Source organism: Podarcis bocagei, assembly GCF_964188305.1.
Source record: "Podarcis bocagei genome assembly, chromosome: 4".
In the NCBI taxonomy this organism is placed as follows: Eukaryota; Metazoa; Chordata; class Lepidosauria; order Squamata; family Lacertidae; genus Podarcis; species Podarcis bocagei.
The window spans coordinates 59299630-59305629 of record NC_138128.1 but is presented as its reverse complement, the minus strand read 5'-3'; the positions used below and the strand labels follow the sequence as shown (position 1 = coordinate 59305629).

Here is a 6000-nt window from a genome sequence, read left to right as displayed (position 1 = left end):
AACAGAATCAGTCTGATATTGTCATCCTGTGTGCACTTATCTGGGAGTGAGTCCTATTGAATATGACAAGACTTAGCCCGCTTTAAATATGCTTTTAAAAAGCAAAACAAAGCCTTTGCTTATTCAGAAGCAAGGTCCATTTAAACACTATTTATTTAGTCCATTTATAGACTGCTTACTATTCAAAGGTGTCAAAGCGGTTTACAATAAGGAAAATCCAGATATAAAAACAAAACACAGATATACACAATACACTCAATTTCAGATGGTTTATATTAAAATAAACCCTAATGCTGTATAGAAGTTCACAGTATCCGTAAGAACTATATTATATATATATATATATACTAACATTGGGTAAAACTAGTAGGCAGCGCAATACAAACTTCCATCCACACTATCTACACAACCAGTTTACACATCACTCTCACCTCTGTTCACACAACCATTACAAGCATTCACCAGCTCATTCAGTATCTTTACCAACCAACCACTGTATCCAAATCACTCCTGCTCAACGATGCCATACATACCCTCCTATATCCTTCTTGCTGCTGCTGCCAAACACACATCTCTGCAGCATTAATGGGCTCGTGTCCCACAACCACAGAACTGGCAAATACTCTTTCGCCCAGTTATATACCAGTGCAAACTCTCACGCTGTGGGGGGTGTAAAACTGCTTCGCTCCCATCAATCCCAACACCAGAATCATACCACATGGTGCCATCTGCGTGAAAAAAAGCTTCCCTGTGTGTGCATTCCCTGTGGCCACTGTATCATTTAAACCTACATGCACTCACGCCAGAGCAGGTGTCTTGAATCCCCGGAGCACTAATACTGCACACGTCGGCGAGGATACACCACAGCTGCTTTTCTCTTTAAACCATACTATAATCAGAGTAAACGACCCCTAGCAAACCCTGCTGAGGGCTTGCAGTTTGCACAGCCCGAGCTCACGCGTGTTCCCTGCAACTCCGTCTGCCTCCAACGGGACGTGCTCCCAAGTAAGCGCGTTTAGCACTGCGGTGCTCGTTTGCCTGGTGATTTGCAATGGTCGGTGCTGGGCGATATTGTGCCCCGCTGGGTTGTTTACGGAGCTTGGGCCTCCTCGTGGAGTTGCTGGCTAAGTGACGGGTCTCCTGAACTTCTCAGGTATCCCGGTTCCCCAGAGGGCATCATGATCGCTGCCACGCGGGGGTAACGTTACAAGGGCAAACTCCCGCTCCCGGGAGCCGAGGGCAGCAATTCCACGTGGCTGGAGAGAAAATGCGTGGAGCGCCTGCACGCCGGGAAGGGGCAAGATCCGGCTCCGTAGCAACCGGTAAAGGTGCAAAGCGTGCGGCACGTTTCAACTACCGGCTCCGGGCTCCCTCGGCCCCAAGCGGGATGGGGGCGCCGAAAGAACCCGCCGCCTTTTTCCTGCTCCCGCGGCGAGGCTTTGCACTTTCTTTCCGGTTCTCTCCCCAGCTCCGGTTCCTGCCCGTTTCCTAAATTTTCCTCTCGCCCAAGTCCTGCCAACTGCGAAAGTCGAAAACGCAAGGAACCGTAGGACTGGGGGGTGGGTGGGTTGGAGAGAGAGCGCCGCGCAAGAGACGCTCCTCCTCCCTCTTCTTGCCCCCCCTTCCTTCTCCCCCCCCTCTTTTTTTCTTTCTTTCTTGCTGCGTCTGTTTGTACTTTAGCTGATCCACTAATCCCCTGAGAAAGCCTATTTGCAGTGAAGAGTATCTGTAGGGGGCGAGGCTGGTCCATGTGGGTTTGTGTCATTGGTTTGCAAAGAGAGACCCCGCCTATTGCCCAAAAAGAAAAAAAAAGGAGAGAGAGAGAGAGAGAGAGAGAGAGAGAGAGAGAGAGAGACCCTACCTCTCCTAGCACAACGGAGGAGGAAGAAACGGAGCCGGGAGGGGGAGGATTCACCCTCCCCTTTTCTTTTTCTTTTTCTTTTTTGCTGGAGGAGCCCCAGCCAAAGACTTCTTTAAAAAAAACACAAAGCCGGGAAAAGAATCCAAGTTGCCATTCGATTCTCCCCCTCCCCCCTCACTTGGAGTAGCGGCCGGAGCTGGGCGAAGGAGGAGAGGATTAAGTTTTTTTGTGGGGGGCGGCGTGTGCGTGCGTGTCTCGTTTTAAGGTGGATCTCTGGCACCAGGAGCCCCGGCGCGGGGAATAATAATCAAAAGAGCGAGCGAGCGCGAGCGAGCGGGGAGCCAGCGGAGGCGATCGATCAAGGGGGGGAAGATGCAGCGCTGAGAGCCCAGGCGGCGGCTTTCGCCCAAGTAGGGGGGCGGGCTGCTCCCGGTGGACCTTCGGAGCCCGACGACGAGGTAAGCGGGGCGGGCAGGCAGGCGGCGAAGGGGAGCCGAAGCGAGGGTTCTCTCGGCGGGGCTCAGAGTCTCGCTCTCCCCGCTCAGAACCTACCTGCAATCCTCGTAATGTTTGCGCCCGTGCTAGTGTCCAAGTGCTTTCGCTTCACTGCGCCATCCAGGGAAAGGGGGGGGGCGGGAGAAGGACAAGGGGAAGCTTGAAATGTGAGGACATCTTTGGTCAGACCTCACCCCCTCCGGCCGGCTTTAATCCGTCTGCGGAGCCCCTTTCCATCCAACTCTCGCCGCCGCGATGGTGCCTCTTTAGGGCGAATGCCGCTTTCCCCGTCCCCCCATCCACCCAGCGCGATGGAAAGGTGTGTGTGTGTAGATTTGTCAAAAAGGCTTTCCGATCCAGGTTTGTGCTTAAGCGCGCGCGCGCGCTGGGTTGTGTGGATGTTTCGCCTTCCTCTCCCCCACCTTCCCATTCGCACAGTCTCATTAAAAAAATATATATTTTCTCTTTTGGGGAGGGGGGATGGCTAGATTGCACTGGCTTTCCAGAGCCCAAGTGGGGCAGATCGGAACAAGTGGATCGCTTGCCTCTCCCTGTCCCCGCTTTCCAAAAAAACCCCAAACAAACCTCCAAAACCGAGAATCTGAGAAAAAGAGCCGATATTTTGTTGTTGCTGCTGTTGCATGGTGGAAGGGCGAAAAGCTGACGGCGGAGGAGGAAAGCGGCGGAAGGAGGGGGGTGAGGGGGGGGAAATGACAATAAGTTGCTGCCCGCCTTCTTCATCCTTTAAAAATCCCTCCTCCCTCCCCGCTTAGGCGGAGAGTAAGTGAGAGACGTTAAATGAGGTGAAGTGGAAATCTTTTGTTTTGCTGGGCTCTGCATTGTTTACTTAGTGCTGAGTGTGATGGACAACATCTGCCAGCAGATTAGCAGGGTAACCCACGGTTTGCAGTGCTGCCAAAGTCTCGGCCAAGACAAGGGAGCGGGGAGGGGGCATCAAGGGGGGGAAAGGGAGAGAGGCAGGCAGACATTGCACGCCGCCCAGCCCCGGGACTTCCTCCTCCCCAGGCTGCCCAGAGCCGACTCGGGGGCCCGGCGCACTTCCCCCTCCCGCTCCGCGCCGCTGTACTTGAATGCAAGCCGGAGAAAGTTTTCCTACTGCTGGAAGTGGCGATAAGGGGAGACGATTGCAAGAGGGTGGGCGGCTGGGTGGGATCCGTCTCGACCCTCTTCCCCTCCCTTCCATACACGCAAACCCCCTCCCCTTTCTCTCTTCCCCTTTCTCTTTTTAAACTACTTTGGAGATCTGCAGCGAGGCGGGTGGGGGTGGGGCCCGGGACGGGCGTGGAAGGCGCTTTATTGATTTTGTGGGCAAAACGAAAGCGGGATCCGCCAGAGCCTCGCAGAGCAAACAGTTGCAGAGCGATGTGGGTTTGGGGGAAAGGGTGGAAATGAGCAACGCCGGGAAAATCCGGATGGGTCTCGGAGGCGCTTCGGGAAGTGGGGGCGGGGGCTTGAGAGCAAGGCATCCCCATCTGGGGAGAGGGCTGCTTTGCGTGAGGCTTTTAAAAGCCCTTTCTTTCCTGGGGAAGCGTTCTGCTTAGTTTCATTGTGACGTTTGCATAGTGGCCGTGCAGGGTGTGTGTGTGTGCCTTACAACCCCTCACGAGAAAGCGGATTTTTTCTCTCTCCTCGCAGCCCAAGCTACATAACCAGAGCTCGATTCGTTTTTCGGCCATTCGGTTGTAAAAATTAATAATGATGAAGTAATGTCCCCTACCGAGCTGCCAGAGAGGATGTTTACATACCGTATTGCTAATAACGGCTGCTGGGGTTTTTTTGGGGGGGGGGAGGGGAAGACCTGATTTTGATTGTTCCCGTACTTTGTATGGATCTCCTCCTCCCTTTCCCTGCCTGCCCCACCTCTTGAAACACAGAGAGCAGTAATAAACATCATTTGGCTCCTTTTAAAATGGAAAATTTCAAAGTGAGGTGCTGTGTCTCCAAGAATGAAATGGCCGAGGGTTGTGGAAAGGTGTTGCCATCTGCGGAGATAAGCAGAGAAATATCAATGTGTAAACCAGCTCCTTAGCAACTCCTGTGGACACACAATTTCTCTACCTATCACTCTGCTGCTGGTCAGGCAAGGCATTTTCAGGGATAAATAAGATGTTTACATCTGACCCTTTAACTTGTAATTGTCTGAAGTTTTCCTGTTCTCTTGACCAACTCTTTGGTATAACATTGTCTCCTTTCCAAATACTATTACACACACCACATGATTACACCAAGATGCTTTATGTTGTATGTGTCTAAATATTGATTCAGTATACATCTGTGCCAGGAAATCAAATCTCTCTTATAGTGCTTGTGGAATTTGAGCCCCCTCCCACCAAAACAAACAAACAAAAACCCTATTGGGTTTATAAGTTCAACATCTTGGGGGGGGGGTCATGTTTAAAAAAAAAGTCTCATCTCTTTTTTTAAAAATAAATAAATCAGTGTAATTGTGTAGATTAAAGCTTATTACTTAGTGGGATTCATCCATGAAGAGTGTTCTTTGGCCCAAACCTAGTTTGGCAGGAGGTATCAAAAATCTATTTCAAGAAAAGTTTGCCCCTTTAAAAAAGCAAAACAAAATGTGGATTTCATGTATTGTTAAGTATTTCAGTTGATACCATATTGTGCATAAGAAATGCGAAACACAACAGAAGAGTAACTTTTAAGCTGATAGTTTTTCTTTAAGTTAATTACAGCCAATTAAATGTGCATAAAGATTAATGAAAGTATAGCCAGATGCTCTTGATCAAGTGTAATAGGGACAAAAAATAAAGCAACTATATTTCTATAATACATATAAGGATGCCTTCTATACTTTGAGCATATTTTCTTATTTTTAAGAATTAAGCCAGAAAGAGAGGCAAGGTTAGTTGTTTGGTCTTTATGTCTTGTCTTTGCTGCTGTTGGTAGTATTGATGAATATTTGGGGAAACAGTCCATGCTGTTAGAACCAGATGATTTTGCAATTTCAGCTAACTGGACCTAAGCTTCCAAGGATTTCAGTAGGACTCCATTCAGACGTTACTTTTTTTATTTATCAAGCTCGTATACCACCCTTCATCCAAGGATCACAGGGCAGTTTACAGTATAAAGGACAAACATACACAACACAATAACAAACTTTATTCTGTCTTCCCAACTTTTCCAACCTGTTATTTTTATGTGATCTTTAACATGATGTAAAATCCACTTCTGGAAATCTGGTAGAATCTAGTGAAAGTTTATTGCTCATTTTTGTGTTGTAAACATTTTTTTTCTGGAAACTACTGTTTAAACAGAGAACCACAGGAGTTTTGAGTTGTAAGTTTCCCATGGTTTTCATGAATCACATCCCCACTGCTCATGCAATGAACTTTTGGGTGGTGCTTTTGGTATACCATGTGGTGAATCATGGGGGAGCAAGTGTGCATGTGTGTGTGTGTGTGCGCGCACACACACACACACACACACACACACATAGAAAGGGTAGAGGAGTAGCAGCCTATCTGATGACATTCATGCCTGGTGTGATTGAAATTTAGTGCAACATGGTATTGTATCAATTGAAAAGCCACAGTTCCATAGTGCAACAGGTTCTGCAGTGTAAAAGGAACATTAGAAATCATGACAGAAGTGGTAGCATTATA

General features: G+C 48.8%; 1 protein-coding gene across 3 annotated transcripts in view; it reads left to right on the top strand.

The window, feature by feature from the left end:
* Positions 1-365: 365 nt before the first annotated feature.
* Positions 366-6000, top strand: part of CTBP2 (C-terminal binding protein 2) — a 212966-nt gene continuing 207331 nt past the window's right edge. The window contains exon 1 of one of the 3 annotated variants that reach the window (XM_081192869.1): positions 366-1153. The gene's annotated coding sequence lies outside the window, so the exon portion shown is untranslated. Of the gene's footprint in view, positions 1154-1828; positions 2320-6000 lie in introns of those variants that run through there. The other 2 variants (XM_081192866.1, XM_081192867.1) reach the window with 2 other exon arrangements.